The 24,485-nt window shown below is 34.9% G+C and overlaps 1 long non-coding RNA gene across 1 annotated transcript; it reads right to left on the bottom strand.

Annotated features, from left to right (window-relative positions):
- Nucleotides 1-328: 328 nt before the first annotated feature.
- LOC106628652 (uncharacterized) lies at nt 329-4,068 on the bottom strand. The gene is made up of 3 exons (XR_015772682.1): nt 3,991-4,068; nt 3,746-3,884; nt 329-2,132 (listed from the first exon to the last, which is right to left on the bottom strand). It is a non-coding gene; the product is annotated as an uncharacterized LOC106628652 (long non-coding RNA).
- Between the last annotated feature and the right edge of the window lie 20,417 nt (nt 4,069-24,485).

Below are 24,485 nucleotides of genomic sequence, written 5' to 3'. Positions count from 1 at the left end.
GGGTTATTAGAGAGTGATAAAATAATCTTTTGTGCCATTTCTAATAAATTTGCCTTTTTCAATACACACATTTTTATAAGAGCTATTAAGACAGCTGAAATAACAATGGTACTTGGTAGAAAGAAGTGGTCCTCTGATGGCTGAAAGTTATTGATTGTGAATATCCAGAAATAAATTTATGCTTGGTTGCTCTCTTACCTGATGAAATCAGGAAAATGTAACTATGTGAGAAAAATCCTTACACTCTTCATTACTTACAATACCTACTGCAGCCCACTCATAGATTTGGAGGCAAGGCACAGTAATCTTTATCTCTCCAACAGTCTCAGTGTAATAAATCTTTTATTTTCAGAACACAGAGAAAAAAAAAAAAAACATCATCTTATTTTGAAACAAGTTCCAAAACCTGTCTCTTCACAGCCCTATCCAAACAAATGGAGTACATTTGATTACTATCTAATGTGTTAGTATTTGATTTGGTATTTAATATTTTTTTATGACGTGTAAGATCAATGTGTGTCTGTTGATCAAGTCTTTTGTTCTATTTTGAAAACCCCTTTGCAAGACTTGCACCTACTTTTTGCCTCGCTATGGTGGTAAACTGGAAACTGAAAGAGAAGACAACTAAAATGTATCATTAATATTGTGTAATATACAAATCCTCAAATAGCATGAATCTTGGAAAAAGAACACAAAACTCTTGGTCCTTAGTTTACCAAAAGGTTTTCCAACCATGAACATAAAACCCCCATTATTTATACAAAATCATAATTAATCATAAAATCGTAATTGATAATTTTAAAATATTTGTGGACATATCTTCAGTGATGTGACAAGTTTTCCAAGACAACAGAGAGTATACAGAGTAGAGTGTACTTTAAAACCAAAACAAGTATTTTTAAAAGACTGTTTATATTGAATTGGGAATTGTAATTGAAAGTCTTGTCTACTTTCTTGCAAAAAATAATGTGAGTCTTAGGGCATTTTTTTTTTTCTTTTTATAAACCGTACTGTCACTCAGGCTTTCCTCCAATGGTCTATATTCCATGACTGATGCATAAATTAGTGCCACCTAAAAATACTGTATTCAGCAGGGCGTCGGTATCTGGAAAGGGACAGAAGGATGCATGTGCTTGGTTTTTTCTTGACACTTTGTGTAGAAAAGTTCTTGATGTTGTACAAAAAAATCAATGGAGAAGATTGTTTAAAACATTAAGACTGTAATATTAAAACACTCAATAGAAAAAATTGATGTTAGCAACTTGAATGAACACAGCCACAAAAAAAATTGAAAAATAGCTTGGCCATGCCAAGTAAGTGCCACATAGTGCTTTGAGCTGCCAAAACTCTTTCCCATGAGAACACACTGAACAATTTTTTATTTTAGAATTATAGAATCGTAGAATCATACAATACTTTGGGATGGAAGGTACCAGAAGGATTATCTAATTCCAAGTTCTACTAACACCAACCACCATCTATGGGCAGGGACACCTATCACTAGACCAGGTTACTCAAAGCTCCACTCAACCTGGCCTTAAACAGTTCCAGGCCCGGAGCATTCACAGTTTCTCTGGGCAATCCAGTCCAGTGTTTTGGCACCCTCACAGGAAAAAATTTCTTCCTAATATTCAGTCTAAACCTACCCTCAGTTCAAAGTCATTCCCCTCTGTCCCATCATTACATACAATACATAGTGTATTTGTAGAAAGGCCCTTTCCCTCTTTCTTTTATGTCCCCTTTAAGTCCTAAAAACATCAACTAGGTCTCCCCAGAGCCTTCTCTTTCCAGGCTGAACAATATGAACTGTCTCAGCTTGTATTCATAGAAGTGCTCCATCCCTCTCATAATCTGTGTGGCCTCCTCTGGACTCACTCCAGCAGGTCCATGTCCTTCTGTTGTATGCCCCAGAGCTGGATGTAGTACTCCAGGTCAGCTCTCATGAGAGCAGCGTAAAGGGCGAGAATCCCCTTCTTGGACTTGCCAGTCACACTTCCTTTGATGCAGGTCAGCATATATTTGGCTTTCTGGGCTGCAATTGCACATTTCAGGGCCTTGTCAAGCTCTTGTCAATCTCTTTGTGGAGATACATTGATAGAGAGCACAACCTTCCTGTGGACAATGTGAACTCCCTAAGAAAAAGGGAGGTATACTTAAAGATTCAGATCTATGTCCCTGTTCCCACATACTTATGTAAAGCAGATGTAAGGGTTACTGCTGTTAAGTGATTATAAATGCAGGTTGTATAGTGCACTAATCTGTCTCTAATATAATATCTTTGATTAAGAAAAATTGTATATCATGTTTCATACAGAGATTAATATTATCACTGATAGAAATATAGTTAAGTACTTAATGTTTTCACTATAGTTTGTCATTAATGACCCACCTTATGTCACTCCTGTGGATTCTGAAAACTATTTTTTTCTTAATATTGTAATTACCTCTTAAAAATTATACCCTTTTTGGTTGAATATACTTTGTTCAGGGTAACTTTTGTACAAATTAAAAGCACCTGAAATCACTGCTTCTTCACAATCAACCTAGTCATCTATATGCAGAAGATTTTCTATGCAGAAGTCTCATGAAAGGAAACATTTTTAGTATTTGAGACTCTTTCTTTAGAAACTTAAAGAAGGAAAGATTGTAAAATATTTGCTTTCAGGATAAATTATTATCTGCCTATTCACACAGAGTGAGCATATTGCTCTTTATATCAGGTCTGCTTTTGATCCTGCACAGAAAGTTGCTTACCATTCTTTTTCTCTGTTCAATTTTTCTGCATTTTTTGAAATAAAATTGCACCATTTCAGTAATTTTACCTGTGTCACGTGTCATAGTGAATGTAATCCACTGGGACCCAGTAGTTATTATTGTTAGAGTAATTCTGATTTTCTATAACTACAAGTATTTAAGGATAAACACATTCTATTAAAAAAATAAACTAGATAAAATCAGCAGTGATTGTATGTTACATGTACATTATAGGTTTTTTTATATTTGTCTTCTGTATGTTTGACTTGAAAATTTGCAGACATCCAATGGAGTGGAATTATATGCTTTATCTTTTTTTCTCCAAGGTCATGGAATCAGGATGGTTTGCATTTGAAAGGACCTTGAAGAACATCCAGTTTCATCCCCCTTTCACTAGACTGGGTTGCTCAAAGCCGATCCAACCTGGCCTCGAACACTTCCAGTAATGAGGCACCCACACCTTCTTCAGTGTCTCACCACCCTCACAATGAAAATTATTTTCGTAATATCTCATCTAAATCTACCCTATCACTACATGCCCTTGTACAAAGCTCCTTTGCCTTTCCTGTAGGCCCTCTTTAGGTCCTTCTCTTCACTGAATGGATTAACTCTCTTGAATTGATAATTTCTAATATTATGAAACAGTAAAACCAAAAGGTACATGTTAAAAACACTTCAGCTTAATTTTTAAGTTGGGTAGGTCTGTTTATCTAAAAAAAACCACTATTTTACATTTTTAGATAAACTTAACATCTTTAAAATTGACTTTTATTCCATGAAATTTATTCACCTATGTTTTGCTGCCGAAATACTTTTTTGCTTTCCGGATAAGTTAATTTTACTTCAATAAACCCTCAAATATAGCTTTGCTGTCAGCTTTTAGGTGATAGCAGAGTTTTGCTTTGTGAACTGCTGAGTGCTTGCATCTCCCCAGTAGCAAGAAAAATACAATACCAATTCAGTACAACCAAAAAAGACAGTCTATACTTACTCAGAAAACAGATGCTTCATGAAGTGGAGAGCTCCCTTGCAGGTTAATTTCCACCCACTGATTCACTTGTTCCTAAGAATCTCCTCTTGTATCTGTAGGTAACCATGGGTTTCATAGAGGATACATCTTTAAATTTGTGCTAAAAATCAGGGAGAAGTTGAATGTACTTTCATACAGTAATAGTCAAAAGAGTGGATTCGGTAAGTATATGTGGAATGTGATAGTGTGTATTTCAGTAGGATTACCTGATGAATCCCTTGTTGAAATGGGATGCTATGAGAGGGGGGAAGACAATTAAAGAGAAATTTCAGAAATGCAGACCTGAAAAACAGCAGCAGATAGAATGACAAGAAACCAATAAAATTGTTGTGGTTTAAAACCAGTAAGTAAAAAATTACTATTTCTTTCTGTGAGATATGGATTTGAACAAGAGCAAAACAGGCTTAAAACTTAAAAGGAATAGAAACAGTTTATTAACAAACTACAAGAATAAGAACACTAGAATAAACTTCCAGAAAACTCTTTTATCTCTCACCACTTAACTATTCTTTTGTACACATGATAACATAGAGACAAAAAAAAACTTTAGAACTTTGGTGGTCAAAAACAGTCTCAATTTTTTCTAGAGTCTTTCTTTCATTCTTTGTAGAGAAACAGAAGTCTCTTTTTGCCGATCTATGGAGTTTTTAGAGTTCACTCCTCCCATTCCACATCATTCCGAGGTGTGCATGGGTCAAATGAGTCTAGGGATACTAGTTTAAGGATGAGTTATTCAAAGGCAGAGGTCTTCTTCATCTGTCTCTGTGAGCCTTCCTGGAAAACAGCTTTTGCTTTGCTCTTCAAGGCTTCAAAAAAAAAAAAAATCTTCACTCTACCCATCTCCAGCAACTCACAGTATCACAATTACTCTCTCTTTTTTTAAAAAGTCCACACTTTGAATACTTTATTCCTCCCATACTCTAGTCATGAATTAAAGGAGTCTTTTGAACTACTATTACCCATCTCCATAGTTTTTACAAAAAGATATTTCAGCTGTACGCATCTCCTTATTCTCTCTTTCTTATTTAAACTTAACTCTTTCTCTCACTGTTTTTAGTGGTTCTATGATGTTTTTTGCATGTTGATTGTCTCTCTCGTTCTCTGTCTTTTCTGAGAAAAAGGAGTAATCTGTTCATTTATCCAAGTAGTAAAAGAATCAAAAGCTTTAGAAAGCTGCAAGAGTTCATAGTGTCAGGTTTCAGTCCAGCAGCAGAAACTGAAAACTAAGCTCAGCTGACCGACTCTGCTTCTCTCCCCCCCCACTCCCTGCGGCCTTGTCGGCCTGGAGGGGGGGAAGAAGGCCAGGACAGACCTTATTACCTTGTCAAAAGCCGGAAACCAAAGAGGGCAAGAGAACTCTGTCTGTACTTCTTAAGGGGGTGTTTACAAGTTGAATTCACTTTTTAATGGTCAGATCTGCTGTCAATTCTTGGAAATGACTGATAATTGGTCAGGAGGAAAAACTCCCATCAGCCACTAGCAGCTCTAACTTCCTCTCTTTCTAAGCTGTCTTAAAGGTAAAGCTACACCATGACAATAACTGTTGGGCTGTCAAGAAACTGCAGGGGTACCTTGAAAAAGGCCATTAAAAAGTGATGGGGACATGGATCTGAGAGTCACAGGTATGGGGGCATATGGAGTATCTTGGAGCTATGTAAACTGATGGCACAATGTGCAGTGGAAGCAGATTGGGAAGAAGCAACATAGGAATAGACAGAAGGGGGTATAAAAGAAGCTGATGGTCTGAAAATTAGGCTAGTTTGTTCCACTGAGCCATGCCTGGTTTCAGTCTGTCCTTTATTCTTATCCCTAGGTATCTGCCTGTGCAATCTGAATTCCCATCCTGTTTGTGTGGAGGGGTGCTGCAGGGACTAAGTGCTAACTGCTGGGAGGAACAGCATGAGTAGATTTGAAGTCAGCACCTGAAGTGAGGCCAAGGATGTGGAGACCACTCTTGGCTAATTATTCAGGTTAAAGTGTTAAATTCATAAATAAAATTTTACATTAATTCAAACTGAAGTTGTATATTCTATAATAGAAGCCAAGAGTGCTTCATTGACTTCCTTATTTTTTTAAGGCAGGACACCTATAGAATATTAAAAAAATTGCATGCAATGGGCACAGCAGCTCAAGCACACACAAAGTGCTATCAAACAATCAACACTATAAAAATTTTCTGTCTACTGTTCACAATCAATGATCCTTTTTCCTCATCAATAATAAAAATTTGTGTAAACTTTGTGTGAAAGAAGATAATGGGTATCAAGTGTCTGTTTAAAAGAAAGCACGAAAATAATTTTTTTCTGTATTTGATTCTGAGATGCAGGAAACTGATAATTTTTAAATGGCTCTTTTAACTGAAAAACTTGAAAATACAGGTGAATAAGAAAGACCATTAAATCTAATAAGAGTACATTTAGAATGTTAAAACAGTACAGTTTGCAGACGTCATTTGCAAATTATAGTATTAAAATTCTAGTCAAAGGTTTCAGTGCCAATTATTTTAATGAGAAATGGAAGTTAAAGAACTGGAAAGCCTCTAGTGACAATATTCTTAAATGAAGGAAAAAAAGTTGGAAATTTAACCTGATCTCATGACTATATCTCTTGGTTATATTTTTTGTGGGTTTATTTTCCTGTATGCTCTCCTCATAACTGTAACTTGAGTTACATTTTTACTTTTTATTCATTTGTATTTTTATACATTAAAGCTGACCTGTATTCATTCACAATACACCAGTGTCTCCTGGATCTATAATCTTAATAGTCAGGATATGTGCCCACAGTAGTACTGAATATACTATACTTGTTTTCCAGACAGCCTAGTATTTAACATGAAGTGTTCGTGCCAGCAAAACTCTCTGCTTGATTTCTTTCAGTGTGACATGCTTTCAGGGCTTGGAACCATTTTGCACAGTTGAATAATACTCTTAACTAAAAATTTCTTCAGGTTCTGTAGATAATGTATTACAACAGTGTGCCTTAGGTATATTATCCATTTCCATAAGACACAAGACTTGCAGGCATAAACTGACTTGATTGTTAAAGCTCAGTCCTCCTAAGAGTATTCTATTAAAACTATATTAAAACTTGAATCAGTTACAGCCCACACAATATGCACACAGACACAGACAAACTCAGGTTTCCCTATCAGTCAAAGTAAAGGTGGAATTCACATAGTGAGAGTTATTTAGACACAGCTAGGCTCTGGCTAGTAAGAAACATTTGTAATAATTGTGGATAAGGACTAAAAACTCTATAGTTCTAAGTTACATGGAGCAAAAGTCTCATTCCAATATAAGGAAAAAGTATATAATTTTCTACAGATTTGTGACTACCTGATCAGTCTCCTTATACATACCTATATATACTTACTTATGGTATTGTTCTTGATGGCTGGACTTCACCCCTCTTAGGAGCAGCTGCTTACATGCCAGCAGCTGATTAAGGTGTGTGCATACACATTATTAGGTCCCCTAATGTAAATCAGTTTTTTTTGTGCTTGAAACTGGGGAAAGGAAAGGCTTTCTGATGCCAGTGACAGGCACTTCCCAGGAGAGCCCACAATAATAAAAGTAATGATTTTCAGGTCCAAGACCATGAGAACAAGGGAAAAATGCTGCAACAGTGGATGGGAAAATAGAGTGCCACGGCAGTAATGCTGCAAATGAAAGGTGGGCTACTGAGGTATAAGTGAAGGCCTCTCAGAAATATAAAAATCTAATGACACTTAAGGCACTGTGCAACATTCTTGCACAGAACTATTAAATATTTATCAAATAGCTTCTACTATTTGTATGCCCCCCCTTTTTTCCCAATATTTTCAATTTCTGTCAAATATTGAATTTTCTGCTAAGGGATATTAATAGGATCACAGCTGCAATCCTGCTCTCAGGATTTACTAGTCAAAGAGAAATCATTTATATAAACATGCTCCACTGTTTTTCCTTTGACATTCTAACACAGTCTTCACAGGAACAAATATTGAATCAAATATTGTATTCTTGAAGCATTCAATATTTCATTATGATTTTTTTAATAAAATACTTTCCACAAGACTGTTCTTTTTATAAAGTCTGATATTAGCCTAGTGTATTAGCTTATGTGAGAGATAATTTCCTTTAACAAGCCTGAAGACAGTATTAGGGTAAAGTATTAGATTATTTATTATACTTTCTTGTGTTCTATCTAGTTTGAGAATTTTTTATATTTCATATGAGGACTTTACCATGATGTACCTGTCAGTGTTTAAAAGATAATTTAATACTTCACAAAATCTCCTTTTTTATTTTTTATTTTAATTCTCAGCTTGGTTTTGTTTTGTTGTAGTCTACCTCAAGGAATTAATCAAAATTTTGCATAACAAAAGAGATTAGATATATATCCTATACAAACTGAAAATCAAATAGATCAACTACATAAAAATTAAAATTTTCCTTTTTCAAATGCTGGTTTTTGGAAAAAAATTATTTAATTCATAGAAAATTTCTAACCAATTCTTCTCAGACGAAAACCTAATAATTTTGAGATGTGAACAGACTTGTCCTGAAAAGTATGAGTTACCTAGCCTATATTAGTTCTTATAAATTTCTGATTTTAATGAATATGGACAGGTTTTTCCTATTTTTGTAATTAAATGAAGAGGCTGAATTTTCAACTGAGTATCCGTTCATACTTCCCATATATTTTGTTTTCATTCATTGAATATGTAGCATACAGATGCAGTTATATATTCTTGCCTAAGTTACTGTGTGACAAACTTTAAGTATCTCTTGGCAATTTTTTTAAACATGCAGGTCTGTTTTCAAAACCTGAACTTTGCAATAACATTTTCCCCATTTGTTTGGACAAATGTTTAAGCTTGCATGCTTTTTGTCTTCTACCAGAGGTGTAGTATTTGCTTCACTCTCCTGGAAGACCTTATGCGTTTAAAGAAAAATCATATTGAGTGGCAAATATAGAAGATGGATTAGACATAATATACCCCATCCAAAAGAAAACTTGTTTTCCTGCTGCATTGCACCTTCTTTGTTTTTATAAACATTTTACTTTGAATTGTTTTTTGATACAAAATCCCAGTTAATGTAGAAACTGGGTTACCCATAACAAGCTTTGCTAATGTTAATGCAGAGGTTTCTGAGCCATTATAGAAACTGAGTTCCTTTGTAGGGTAAAATAATTTTGTGAAGGTTAGATGGAGAATATTTTTTGGGGGCTGGTGCTTAAATCAGTATCAGTAAAGCTTACTTGATTTTAAAACAAATCTCCAAAGATCACTACTTAAGAATTTGAGAAGCTTTCCCTTCCAACACCGAAGAGACCATTCTGTTGATAATAGAATCAATTCCTTTTTCTCAATAAAATAATTAACATCATCTTTACTAGTATTATTTATAGAATTGCTAAACAGTACTCTCACCACAAAACGAACTATCTGGAAATGCCACACCAACTTATTGTTGCCAGTTTTATTAAAATGTGCTCAATCAGTTAGTGACATCTATAAAGCTCTAAGGTAGGTAAGAAAGACAGACATTATTCATCTTGGTTATTTTTCCTTTATATTGATCAATTGTATTTATCTGATATGGCACAGAAGTGATTTAATGTGTAGCAAATTTAGTTTGTGTTAAGAGTATCTCTGTACTCATCGGAGTCCATTAAATAAGAATTATTCTTCTGGTAAAATACTAAATAGATACAAGGCAGAAAACCCCCAGAAAATAGCAAATTAGAAACAAATTATTATACAGATAAGGCACTAAGCATACACAAGAGACAAAATAGAAAATAACAGAGTGAGAGCTCTCAGTCCCTTGTAACCACCAGGCAAAATTTCAAAGTATATAGCTAGAGCATTTTGAAACTTGTATTCAAGCAATATTTTGGTCTTCATCCAAAATCTAATGACATCAGGTTTTAAATTACCATTGTGCTTTAATGGACTACATTTTGTCTTCCACTTTATGACACACCTGCTGGAAAGCCTCAGTCCTCCACAGTTAAATTTCCTGTCACTTAAGATCATTTTGGAAGCTATTGAGGACTATGCAGAGATGCAGACTTTTTCCATATTCCTTCTACAGCTTTCATCCACAGTTTCTCTACAGCTGAAAATTGTCCACTGACATTTTTGTACATATCCTTGACTGATGTTTTTCACTTTAAAGTCATCTATTTTTGTGAATAATGGTTCAGCATTTCTCTCACTGTGTATTTGTTTCTCATAAACTAAAATTCTTACATCTATGAACTTCCTCTCTGTATTTTTATTTAGAAAATATCCCTTTGAAGGCTTGTGTTAATAATTTAAAAGGAAATAGCCCAATAACTCTTGCCTAGTTTTAGATAATTTATCAATTGTTGTAATTAGTTATTTTATTTATACACAGAAAAATACACTTTCTTAGGATCTCATTTAACCTATTTTGAACCAAGTAGTTAAATTATATTAGATATATCTTTGCTAGTTTAATAATACTCACAGTCAAATATGTCATATAATATTGCAGCCACAGTAAACCTCTCTAAAATATAGAGGTAATTTAAGAGCTCAGGATAAAATTTTTATTTTTGTGTTTTTCCATCATTGACAAAATAAGTGATAGCAACACATAATAATTTATAACAATGTCTTCTCTATGTTCCAGATCATGTTAGTTTGTCTGCATCTCTTCCTGAAAATTCTGTTTAAACCTGTAATTCTAAGCAATTTAAGAATATTTTTCTTTTTTAAAAAAAAGTCACATTTAAACTGTAAAAGTTATGATAGATTATGAATTACATGATGCAATAAACTGGAAATCCAAAAAGAAACATTCTTTCAGATCTGGTGTAAACCAACAGTACAAGGTAAATTGTAAGTTTGAAGAGGTTCTCCTGTATTAATGACTTTTAGTTGCTTTTGTAAATAACTGACATTGTTACAGTAAGAAAAGCTTGTTTTGGAATATGGGAGAGTCAACAGTATTGGCAAAGTAGTTTCCATTACAAAGTGTTGTTTAGGGCGTAGCATTTCTATATCTGATATATGCATCCATTTTAGCAGCCCCAGTTTTCACTCCTGCATTCAAATGTGTTGGTTATGTCACACAGGTGAAGAAAGGAGGGCCTTTGGGCACGGTGACAAACTGCAGGCTTTTGGAAATAAGCCTACTGTGAATGAACATGTGGTACACAAGGTCTATACTACAAACTCTAGCTATATGCTCTAAGAAATAGAGAATTCAGACATACTTGTGGATGACATAGTTACAAAAGAAAAACCTGAAGACTAAATGCAGATACATCAAAGAATGACTGATTTTTAATGAAGATTGTGCAATTTGGGGAGAAAATAAAGATGCACCAGGAGTCCTGATGACACTTACAGCATTCCCTTGAGGGCCTCTTTGACACAGCTTTGCCCAAATAGTGACAGCACCAGATTTTTCTAATGTAAACATCTCTGAAGCAAACTGAATAATTGCCTTTGAACATGGATACAGAATCTTTCTCTGTTCTCATCCAAAGCGGAAAAAAAAGCAAACCCAAAACATAACAAATATTCAAAAAATCTTAAAAAATTAAGATGCTCATTCCCATCACATGAACATGGATGTCTCTTTAATAATGCTGTCAAACAGAAACTACAATATGTGAAAATGTTTCCATAAGCAATATATTCAACAGAAAATTATGAAAGCAATCACAGAAAAAATTGACATAGCTGACAAGCAACAGAATTAAGTATATTTCTGTCTCCAGAAAGAATGCTTAAGGGTAGATATCAACAGCAGCAAAGTAACCTTCTCCAGCCTCTCTGGAGGGATAGCACTGTCTTGGATAACAAGAAATATAGTCTTCAACTACACTTTTGGAAGCATGCATGTGCAGTATGCTATGCTAAAAATCTTGTTTACCAGCAAAGATGAAACATGATATATAAATCAAAACTTACTCATTATACTTGAACTCTTACATCATTAATGATGCACATGTAATTTTTACAGGAAAAGAAGGAATATGTGCATGCCGAAACAAGTTTCAGTATTACCGAAACTACCAGTGTAGTAGTTAAAAATATTATACAAGGACTTCTTTTCTACTCTTCTCTTAAGCTCATGCTTCTCCTGCTTCTCTGGGTCCTAAAGTTTATGGCTTCATTCTGGTGCTATGATGATTATTTAGCATCTGAAGATCTGAGGTTGTGACGAGCATGACGGACATGTTGATGGCTTATTCCTCACTGTATGGTCCACCTGGTATAATTTCTGTGTTTGATAAGATAATTTTATATATTTTGTTTTTACATTTTATACTGTAACACCAATTTAAATACAAATTTGTTTTACATGATGACTTTAAAAATGTGTAGATAGCATTTTTGTTGTTTTCTGTTGCATCTAAAAGCAAATCTTTCTTTTACCTATCATGTGTGAGGGTTGTTTATGCCTGTGGAATTTTCAGTGCCAGGGCCATTCCCTATCCCTTATCTTTCCAGGACTGTAGTCCTCCAAAATGCATCCTACATCACCACTTGTCAGGCCCTCTGTTGTCATATCAGATGTTTTTTCCTGGATTGTGTCAGCCTATCAGAGATGTAAAGCCACAAAGGGTGAACAAGAATAGAAAAGAAATCACTGTAGAGATCTACCTGATTAGAAAATTCTGTGATTCTGTGAAGTTCATTTGCTCCTAGACAGTAGTCTAGGAGTGGTTGCATTTCCTGAATGTCACCTCACTTTATGTCAGTCTTACCTGAAGGACTGAATTAGGCCTCGTTGTCCTCAGTAGGTCAAGGAGGAAAGATAGGTTTTTTCAGAGGGTGATTCACTTGCAACCTCTTTCATGGAGAACTTCTTGAGCAGAATGTACTCTGAGCACTTTGAGTTTTGGGTGGTTCATACAGGGGTCTTAGGTAATCACAGACATTGCTCTTGGCAAAGGATAATATTCCAACAGGATTCTGTTAATTTTCCATGCAAATAATCAAAAAATAATTTACTCCTCTTCAGTTTCAGGGCCTGTTCTATTCTGTCACTGCTCATCCCCACCAGGAACCAGCCCATCACTGGAGCTCTGAGCAAGTTGTCCACTAGGAGGGTGTCCCTGTTTGTGGCAGAGGAGTTGGAACCAGAAAACCTTTAAGGTCCCTTCCAACTCAAGCCATTCTGTGAAAAGTTGCTGCTACAACTAAATGAAGTAAATGTATGGACAGGTTGAAAAACATCAGACAGAACAAGCTTTAGCTTTAGCCTTTATCCTGAGGCCCTCTCGACTCAGCACAAAGCCAAGGATGTGTTGCTGGCAATGACAATTCTGTGTAATACAGAGCTGCTCATTGACAAGTGTTGGTCTGTGTCCACGGGAAAGAGGGGGAAAACTAACAGTAAAGCAAAATACATCTGAAATGCAGAGCACCTTTGGAGAAGCAAAGTGGAATCTATACGTGCCTGTATGACATTGCAAATATTTGAGGAATATGTAAAGGTATCCCAATGGTTTTTACAAATAAGTTATTCAACATCAGGGGTCGGTATTCAGGAAAATGCTAATTTCTGTAAGAACATTTAGCATGGATTGAATGGGAAAATTTAACTTTTAGTGATTATTAAACACCGGCTATATAGAGCTGATATGTGTTAACTGAGTAATTATGAAGAGTTGATATAGATGGGAAACACAGGTTATTATGCTGTTTCTGTTTTCTACAATGTAGTCATGTCTTTTGGAGCTCTGTCATCAACACAACAGATAAAATTTTGTATTTTTCTGGCGCCACAAAAAAAATAAGTGTTTGAAAAATACTAATCCTTGCATATTTCCTTGTATTATAGGGGCAAGTCATCCTAAAATATTTAATGTTTCTCCTGTTTTCTACTTCCTTTCACAAAATAATGCTTATGTCAACCATTCTAAATATAATTTGGAACACTAGACAGTGGCTATTACAAATTATATAAATGTCAATGGCATTGGATGTATCAGAATGTACTGCCTTTCAAGGACAAATTAAATTAAAGGCTCTGGAGTTCATCTATGTCTATCAGGTTGCTGATTTACTTTTTTTTTTTTTTTGATGTGTTCTGAACTTTTACTGAAAGTGATGTTCTGGTATTTGTTGCTGGACAAAAGATGCCTGAAACAATTTCATGAAAAGAAGTTGATATTTTTTCACAAATTTGTGACCTATCCATATATACCTTAACTTCAAAATTCAAATCTATGTCAGAAAACACATTTTAATATACATATACATCTTAATTCAGTAGTCCTTCACATATTCTAAAATATTATTGTGATTTTCAGTGATATACATCTAAAACTACTTCTGGCACTTATGAAACAAAAAATAAATAAAACCTCTTTTAACAAAATAATATCCCATTTTTTTAAATAAAGGCTTCATGTTTCAGCACAGACAGAGATCTGGTACATTTTGCTTTGTCTGTATGTTTGAGTGCCCTGAGAGCTATTTACAAAATAATAGATTAGCAATAAAAAGGAGACACTCAGATCTTTGGTAGCTAATTGTTTGTACAGAGGGTTTCTCTCCTGAAGATGTGGCAGGCAGAAACTGAAAAACAGCTGATTTGAAACAAAGATGTGAGTCATTATGTTCAACGTTAATGCAGCTGCCCTTTGCTCTCTTTCTGTATAAAAGGTCTCACTCTGACTCCCTCACTTTACGAACACCAAGATATGAATTAGTCAAGAGACTCCATAAAAGTCTGCTCGTGCCCAGAGCTGCCGATCTTCACTTTCTGCAGCTCAGTGGCATTTAATTTTAATTGCTCCCCAAGCTTAGGCCAATTCCGGATGGCAAAAGCAGGGCAAGAATCATTCACTACTCCTTTGAAGTCTGAAAAGCCTGTATTCAGATTGCCTCAGGCTCTCATTCTTACATTTATGTGAAAATGTAAGCTGCTGAGTACTGCTGTTGAACATCTACAACACTGAGTTAACAGGAAATGTCTTGTAAAGTGCAGCTTGATTTTTTTTCCTGTGGATTTTGTGTCAAAGATGTTAATAAAAATAATTGAAAAGGTGTAATAAATATTCAGGAAAATCCACGCTAATGAGTTTGGATAGGCGTAGTTTTCAGATCACATTGCATAATCCCTTCATTGAACTCTTTTGGGAGGATTCTGACATCTATGTATAGCTCCATGTGCATACTACAAGTAAGCCACAGCTATACTTTCTCAGTATGCAAAAGTTTCTCACAAAGCAAAAGAAATAAATATTGGCCTGATGATGGTTTTCAAAAAGATGGGAGAAATAAGAGCTGTTCTCTTTTTACACCCCTCTTTCTTTCTTTGTCAACAGAAAAATTCAGGCCTCATGGAGGAAATTACTTCAAGCTCTGAGAAAATTGAAAGAGTGAGTCACTACAGGAGATAAGCTGAAGTTGATGATGGTACAGAGAATAACATATTCCCTTGTGGGTGTTTCTTCATAGGGAGTTCTTTGCAACAGGAAAAAGGAAGCAGGCATTGCTACCAAAATATATGTCTCCTTGGAAGAAGAAAGGAATACAGTAAAATATATTTTTCTACATGCACTGGCACTAGATTAAAAGTTGATAAGAGAGTAAGTCTAGAGGTGTGACAATACTAAGCTCAATCTTCAGTGAAATTAATATAATTATGTACCTTAAAGAAGAATACATTTTCAAATTAAATGTATCAATGTGTTTTTCTTTACACATAATTGTATGGTATCTGTGCTGAGCTGACCAGACAAAAGTACAAATAAAAGAAAAGGGTTAGAGAGAGGGAGAAGAAAATTATTTCCAGGTATTTGTGAGCCTTAAAGATTGTTTACCAAAGTTATTGTAGAAGCTTTAAATAAAACAAAAACAAAGCAAGAAACCCCCCAAAACCAGCAACCAATGAACCCCAAAACCAATCCTGAACAACCAGAGAATACAAACACAAGGTATTTGAAAGAAACCAAGGAACCATATTCCAGTACAACACACTTATGTTTTTCTGATTCCACATTTCTTCAGACAAAAACCTTTCACAAAATTTCTGTTCAGGTTTTCCCCTCACACTGTGACTAAAAGGAGAAAGTCCCCTTATCACAAGTGCTTTGTGTTTGGGAGGGTACTCATCTGCTCTTTTGAAGTTTGTCTCTCTAGTTGTTTTCCCAGCATGACATTCTCCAAAAGAGGCCTTTTAAAATGATAGCTGCAGCTGCAAATTGCCCCTTAACATTAGACAAAAACAAGCAAATACAGCAACTGCAATGTCTTGCTCTGGGTTTCCTTTGTTTACTCCTGAAAACCAACATTTCTCTGATAGTCTTCAAAATAAAAATAACAAGTACATTCAGGGGATTTCACAGAGTAGAAAAATTCTATGTTAATTGAACTGCTTGATTTCATTCTTATCTTCAGCATTATTCTTGTCTTAAAGTTGTAATATTTAGCAAAAACAGAAGGTATTGCTTTTATAATGACTTCATTCTACTGCTAAGTTATATATGTTCTAGTAGTTATAATTTCAAAAACTGAATGTTTTTCAGATTTTGAGCTGGTTTTTATTCTATTTTTATGATCTTAAAAATAATTTAACTATTTATTAAAAAATCCCTTCAGTATTACATAACTTAAAAAAATCATTAGCAACACAAATCTACAGAGTTTTTTAAGAGCTAATATTACATCAATCCTTTCTGCTTTATGTGTGGCATGTTCCAGAATAGAGAATTCTTTCACTAAGAATTACCTGGCATCTTAAGTTCCCATTCTGTAGAAGTATTTAACTATTTATATTTTAGCATATGTTGAAATATAACCTTAAGCAGACAATCCCCAAACTCCTAAAATAACCTCAAATTTCACAATGAAAAAGAAATTTGTATTAAATAGTCTGAAACTCAGATTATGAACATTTGTAAAATAATTAAATTTATATTTGAAATTACAGTCCAGTTACTGTATTTTGCAGGCACAAAAATTGAGCCCCTGAAAGCATTCCACATTCTTCAAAACACATATTTTTCAAGAAAAACCTTGTTCATCATTATCTAAGAAACACAAGTTTAACACTTACACATAACACTTTTAGAAATCATGTAAAGAAGTGATCCAATGTAAAAGGAATAATTAGATAGGGTTCTGTAGGGGGAAGTTATTCTGGTGTGGGGTTTGGGATTAAGGTTTTTTTCTCATTTAAATAATAATTTAATTATTACATATTTTTTTTCTCAAGTTGGCTTAAAACTATCTCTGAGTATTAGGAAATGCCAAAAAGTTTCTCAAGGTTTATTCTTCTACTGAAGAAATTTTTGGTGTTCATCATTTTTAGGGTTTATAATTTTGAGTTATTGTTTCAGTTGGAGTAGAATAATGTCTGCATTATCATAAGAAAACAATTATTTCATATTTAGAATTCTGGATTAGAATTGGGAGAGTTCTATTAGTAGTGTCATGTTTTTAATTTCTTCCTCATTTATCCCTCTGAATTCATTCATGGAGTTTAGCACTCTTCAAGGAAAGGATCATTTGCTTTCCTTATTTCCCTCCCTTCTTTTTTTATTTAAAAAGAAAAGAAAAAAATACTTGTGACTATATTATATTATGCTATGTGTTTAATTGTTTGCCACCTGCTGGGGCTTCACTTCAAATTATGCTGAGACTTGGTCATTAGTCCATGCAGTTATTTCACGCATGAGAATTATCATTTTTAATTTGGCAGAAGTGAACTAGTACCCCAGCATGTGTCCACAACATCCACCTCAAAAGAGCAGTAAAATGAGTCAACTAAGTTGATTAAGACAATAAAGCTATATCAAGACAGCTTTGGGGCTAACAAAAATGCTTACTTAATCCCATTTAGTGTTTATAATTGTTTGTGGTTTTTTTCATTTTTTTTTCTTATATCAGTAATGCGGACTACTAATTCAAGTACTAAATTAAAATGTCCATAAAGTGGTAATGCATCCTATAAATTTATGAAATCACTCATTAGAATTCTAATTATGGATATATTTCAGTGTAGAAAGTAATATATGGAACTGCATTTATTGAGGTAAAGTCAACATTTTATCTATGTAGAAAGCCTTCCCAAGTCTTACAGGAATGAAAGTCTAATTAAGTTATCTGAAATATACAAGCAACTTTTTAACAGATTCTTTGTTTTCCACAGATGGCCTCCACAGAATATTAAAACTTAGAAATATTCTCTTTAAAGTATAAAATAATGGCTCACTGGAAAATGATTTTTTTTTTCCTTTTTGCACTCTGTAACCTTGTGACAATGAAATGGAGACTTAAACGATTAAAATTTCTTATGAAACTGCTCAGATCTTATTCTTTTCCACTATAACCACTATGGACTACATTATAGATCTATTATGTTTTTGTCACCAATCCTCAGTTTTTTCATGTATGTTATAAAGTCTGAGAGTCATTAAAAGAAATATGACAAATTTTGATATCCTGGCAAAGATCACAAATAGTACATCTTTCTCTGGAAGGCCTTATGCAAATAAAATATTAAGAAGCTTCAACAGAATAAATTCTAAAACTTGAATAGGCAAGGAGTTAAAATATTTAGCATCTAATGCTACTGTTTCAAAGTGTACAGATGTCTTTCCCTTCCTCTCAGAGAAGATGAGGCAAAAATAATGACGGTTTTAGGATGACATGATCTATTTGTGCCCTAAAATTCTTTCTTTCCTTCAATGGTGGTGTTTTCTGACCTCATACTGAGCCTTTCCTCCATTTCTCTATGTATTCTTTTTAGACAGATGCCAAATGTAGGACACAGTACTCACTGAGGCCTTACAAATATAATTACTGAAAAACTCTTGTGCAGAACTTCTATTATTAAATCACAAATGTGAATCTCCTTTTTACTTCAGCGACATTATACTGAGCTGGTGACCTTGGCTGGCTGCCAGGTGCCCACCGAGCCACTCTGTCACTTCCCTTCCATCAACACAACAGGAAGTGATTGAAAAAAGCTTATAGGTAGAGATAGAAACACCAAGATCTTTCAATTACCGTCATGGGCTAAACAGATTCTACTTGGGGAGATTAATTTAATTTGTTGCCAGTTAAACAAAGCACTACCCCACCTGCCTTGAACAGGAAATGAGGAATGAAAGTAACAGTTCAGTTCCTGCTGCCCCTTTCTCCTCACACTTTTTCTCTGTTCCAGTTGGGGTCCCTGCCACAGGAGACAGTACTCCACAGAGCCCTGCAGTGTGGGTCCTTCCCAGGGGCTGTGGTTCTTCAAGAACTGCTGCAGCATGTGTGCTTTACATGGGACATGTTCTGTCAGGAGCACACAGCTCCAGCCTGGGTCCCCGATGGCATCACATGTTCTGCTCTGTTATGGTTTCCTTTCTCCCTAGGGCCACAGATCCTGACGGGAGCCAGCTCTACCAAGGAGATTCCATAGGAGCACAGCTTCTTTCAGGGCACATGCACCTGTTCTGGCACTGCTGGCAGAGTGGATATCTGCTCTACCATGGATCTCCATTGACTGCGTGGGGCCAGCTTGCTTCACCATGGTGCAGCATCCCCGATTGGCTCTGCTCTCATCAGTGACAGGTCCATCTGGGAGTCAACTGGAACCTGTTCTGTGGGACCTGGGGACAGCTTTTTGTGTCTTCTCACAAAAGCCACCCCTGCAGCCCCCTTGACTACTGAAATCTTACCATGTAAATCTAATACAGCTGGAATGTGATTATTAATTCATTAACCTTCCTGCCTTTTTTTAAACACACTTTTGAAATGACACCATCAATTCTACACTATGTAAGTATTATTTTGCCTTTCATAAATGCAATATCTTAGAATTTGTTATAGAATTCCGCATTGCCAGGTTTGGAACATTTGTTCAATTTAACAGAGAGTGACGGTGTCTAATTCTATTCTGTAAAAGTTTTGGCAGCTCCTTACAGCTCAGTGGCACTTTCAAACTTACAAATTTCTATATGTTTATATATGCAATGTTATAAATGGAAAGGCTACATATGTATTTATTGTCTGTCTGAATCACCACATTGTAATGCAGAGGACTTGTGAAAAATCTTTTGGATTGGATCTCTTATTTTGCCGGGGAACTTTTGAATGTGCGAAGTGCTTTTTCAACCATGATAAACAGAGATCATGGTTTTATATACAAACATTTTCCTGCATTTCAAGGGAGTAAGGAAATCTTACAAGTCTATTTATACAAAATCTGTAGTTCCCCCTTGTTTTCCCAGATATTATGGTTAAATCCTAAAATGAAACTCATTTCCTGCTTTTGATAAATCTGCATATATTCCTTATTTTATAGCTGGATGTGTGAATGCACAGAGACACATATCTCTTCTTAAAGAAGAGATCTGAAGATCAAAGAAGAGAAAATCCACTGCCTAGTGGATGAAGGAATGGCAGTAGATGTAGTTTTTCTGGGGTTTAGTAAGGCTTTTTATATTGTCCCTCACAGCATCCATCTGGACAAGTTCTCCAGCTGTGGGATGAGCAGGTTCATGGTGCACTGGGCAGAATTGAAGGACAGAGCTCAAATGGTTGTGGGGATGGGGCTACATCTATCTAGTGACCAGTCACCACTGGTGTTCCTCATGGCTCAGTTCTAGGGCCAGTTCTGTTTGATATACTCATCAATGATCTGGATCCAAGAGTTGAATGCCCCCTTAGTGAGTTTGCTGATGTTACCAAACTGGGAGGGGGTACTGACTTACCTCACAGGGATCTAGACGGCTTAGAGCTGTGGGCAATGATTAATGTGATGAAATTCAGCAAGTCCAAGTCCTGGATTCTGGACCTAGGACAGAATAAGACTGGGCAGAAGTACAAATTGGCAGAGGAGTGCTTGGAGAGCAGCCCTGCAGAAAGGGATCTGGGGCCCCTGGTCAGCAGCAGCTCAGTGTGAGGGAGCAGTGTACCCTGGCAGCCCAGAGAGCAAAGACATCCTGGGGTGCATCAAGTGCAGCATCACCAGCTGGGCAGAACTGATTATCCCACTGCATTCAGCATTGGTGCAACCTCATCAATAGTTTAAATTCAGAGTCTGTCATTAGAGGACATGAAACAGAAAGCAAGAATTCAATATCACAGATCAGCCACTGAGAGGCTGAAACTCTCCCAGGTTCAGAAATCATGTCCACAAGAGTCCTCTCTAAGTGGACATCACGTCCACTTAGAATGGACTCTGAATTTAAACTATTGACCATGTTATTCTTTAAGTAACTGGGATAATGAGTTAGATATGTCTAGAGTATACTAGTATTCCAGTTCTAATTAGACCCAGGAAAAGTTATTCTGATTTTAGTGAGTGGCCTTAAAATTACACTTCTTGCCAAGTACAAAGTAAATTTTTTCTAACAAAATCTGAAATGAGGGGTACAGTTCCAAGGGCATATAAATGCATGCAAAGTTACATGAATACATAGAAATTATACCAATGATATATACAGCTACCTAGCACTTAATTTGTTGCAAAGTTTTCTCTGACAAATTGTTAGACATTTCACAACCACCAATTTAAACATGCAATCCTACATCTTCAGTTTGCTTTCTCAGAATAGGAATTAGCATTGTAAATCCAGTCAGTCCTGTTCCTTGGAAACTATTCATATGCAAAACTCTCCTCTGCTTTTAACTCCATCAGGAAAAGCCCTGGTCTCGATTTCACTGGAACACAGACCAATCCCTCCAAGTTTAAAATTGTGACAAAGTTTTTTGAATATTAAAACTGGAAATCTTAGTGTGCAATTGAATGGAATACCAAATTTAAATTAGATTACTGCTGTGAATGCATTTTAGGATAGAGTAGCAATGGGAAAAGAGAGGAGAGACAAATCAAGGTCTTAGTGTATTACAAAATAATAAGAGTGTGGCTGGGCCAACTAGAAAGGAGAAAAGAATAAAAAAATACCACCTTCAAGAGTGACAAAGACTATACATGAAGGGCATATCATGAGATTTTATTGCTAAAGGGAAATTTAAGTACTGAAGCATTTATTTGTGAAAAAAATAATACATCAAGTAATAAACATAGACCAAAATTCAATGCCATATGATGCTGAAGAAGTGATTTGCTGAACTAGAAAATTGAAATAAGGAGTTCATAGAATAACAGTTAATTTAAAATGTGACAGATTAACAACTAAGAAAAAAACGAAGAAGCAGGGTGTTTGTAGGCCAAGAGTTAATGAAGATCTACAACTGTATTATGATAGGATGAGGGTCTGTTGACTAAAACAACCAAAGTATAACATTCAGAAATATAAAAAATTAACTGCATTCCTAGTGTCTCCTATTGATTAAAGAGAATTCATATTTGGGTTACAGGTAAGATAAGTTTGCAATTAAAACTGAAACCTCAGATTCACTATAATTAGTAAAACAATACATAGGGTATAAAAAAAAACAGTTAAAGTAATGTAAAGGAAAAAGATCACCACAATTCGTTGAACCTGGGTTCCTGCAAGCTGTTCATGAGTGTGCAAGGTGTGCTAGGAATGATTCTGGCACGATAAAAGAAGTAAATTACTAACCAAAATTATGACTGTGACCAGCTTGCCCTAGAATGCCCACCACGACAGCAGTATGACTTGGAGAGCTGTTTTGTGAAGAGAATTGCCATACAGAAACAGATGCTTCAGTCAGCTGGAATCAAGAAGTTGCACAGTCAGTCAAAGATTATGAGCTACCAGATGTGCCTCTAAGTAAAGTTAGAGACGTATTCAGATACAGAAATCTGTAAGAGATCATCAAGCCAGTTCTTGGAGACTGTCAGAGCCAACATTTGGATACAGAAGCAGAAGACAAATCTAAATCTTTTTGTGTTTTTTTCTGATCAAAAAGTGTGAAATTACTGAGAACATGAAATTAAAAGGCAAATTGGGTAAGAAAGCTCATTGTAAATGCTGAAATTCATTTATAAATGTAGAAAAATGTTCACATTAAGATTCATAGATTCAAAAAAGCAGATCTGATTGTTTCCTCAAAGGAAATTCCTAAAATGGACAGTTTCATAAAAGAACATCAGCTAATACAAGTACATACTAATAGAAGAAAAATATAGGTATTACAGAGATACCCACTTGGAAAAATCAGAACTTCAGCAATGAACTGAAAGGAAACAGGTAAAAAGTCCACAAAACAAAAAAAATAGAGAATTTATAAAATTACTAATTAGGATATAAGTTTAAAAAGTCGACTTAGGAGTAACAAAGCAAAAAAATTAAATATTTCAGAATTAACTAGTTAGAAATATAGATGGGTAAAAGAAGTAGTAATAATAATAATAATAATAATAACAATAATATTTAGTAGCAGTAAAAATAGTTGTATTACTCTACTCTCTATTACTGTCTAGGGACAGAAATGCATAAATATTTTGCATTCTCATTCTTACCTCATTCTGGCTTGCTAAAGTGTATGTTCCCCACTCTAGCCACAATTTTCCCCTCTGTGGTTAGTTTTTGGGTAGATTGACACTAAAAATAACCGAATGCTATTGTGGAAGAACATATGTAGAAAGAATATGACTGGGAAAAGAGAAGATGCCATGACTAAACTTCTAACTCAGAAATCTTGGATCTAAATACTTGAAACTATATGGAATGAAGGGGGGACATAGTGTAAATTCTTCAAAAAACAGAAAAAAAGAAAGTCCTCAGAAATCATAAACCACATTTCAATTTGGTGTTCTCAACTCCAGAGCTCCAGTAAATAAACACACAAACAAAAAATTTGTAAGTGATTAGGAGAAAAAAAGTTGATAAAGAGATCTTCCCTCCAGGCTAGGGAAGTGAGAATATAAAAAGTTAATAAGTATATATTTTCTCTCTGCATTTTCACATTTAGAAATAGTTTTGCCCTAAACACCACTTTGAAACACAACTGTACAAACAAAATGCATCAAAGCATCATCTTAGTGAAAAATAGAAAGCTATTCTGTTAAGATGTGTGAACCTTTCCTTGAAAGAGAACTGATCTAATTTGGCATTAAAAAAATCAGAAAATTATTTTACAAATATGTTTCTTAGAATCTAAATCTAGAATCTGTATATATGTTCTATGTATTTTGCTGATTAATTGCTTGAAGGTTTTACTGCTTGTTATTGACTATATTAATTTAGAAATGATGCCAACAAAAAGGAAACATTGAAAATGCAATAGTTGCAAAAAAAATATCATATAACAGTTGGCTGTCCACTAAGCAGTGCTTTAGAAGAAAAAAATAAGAAAGGAAGAAAACAATATAGAACAAAAACTTGCAATATTTTTCATAAGCTATCATTCACACATACACATATATATATATTTATATATCTAAATGTTACATTGCTTATTGTATTTATTAATATTTACATATACTTCTGTTGCTTGCAAGTATCTCTGTACACTGAAAAATATTTGCTTTTCTATGATTTTTCTCCAGTTAAACAAATGGTTGTGTGTATTTGTGTGAGGGCACACATGCACAGGTAAGGTATATGGAGGTCTGTATAAGTACAATTACATTGATTAATGTGTGTCTAGTGACTAATTACACTCAGAAACATACCTGATTACTTACTTGAAATTTATTTTCTCCCCAGAAGCTTGTGCAGAATATAAAGCTAAAATCAATAGGTGAATTTACAGTACAGATTTAGCACACATTTAACTGAAAACTGAAAAGAAATAGTATTTTCCTGTCTGAGAAATGTATTCAGACTACGGTACAGAAAAAAGCTT

The sequence above is a fragment of the Pseudopodoces humilis genome, chromosome 6 (assembly GCF_049639895.1).
Source record: "Pseudopodoces humilis isolate 2021_Gansu_Grassland_sample_001 chromosome 6, ASM4963989v1, whole genome shotgun sequence".
In the NCBI taxonomy this organism is placed as follows: domain Eukaryota; kingdom Metazoa; phylum Chordata; class Aves; order Passeriformes; family Paridae; genus Pseudopodoces; species Pseudopodoces humilis.
Note: the sequence above shows the minus strand (reverse complement) of the source record. Positions and strands in the feature narration are given on the sequence as shown.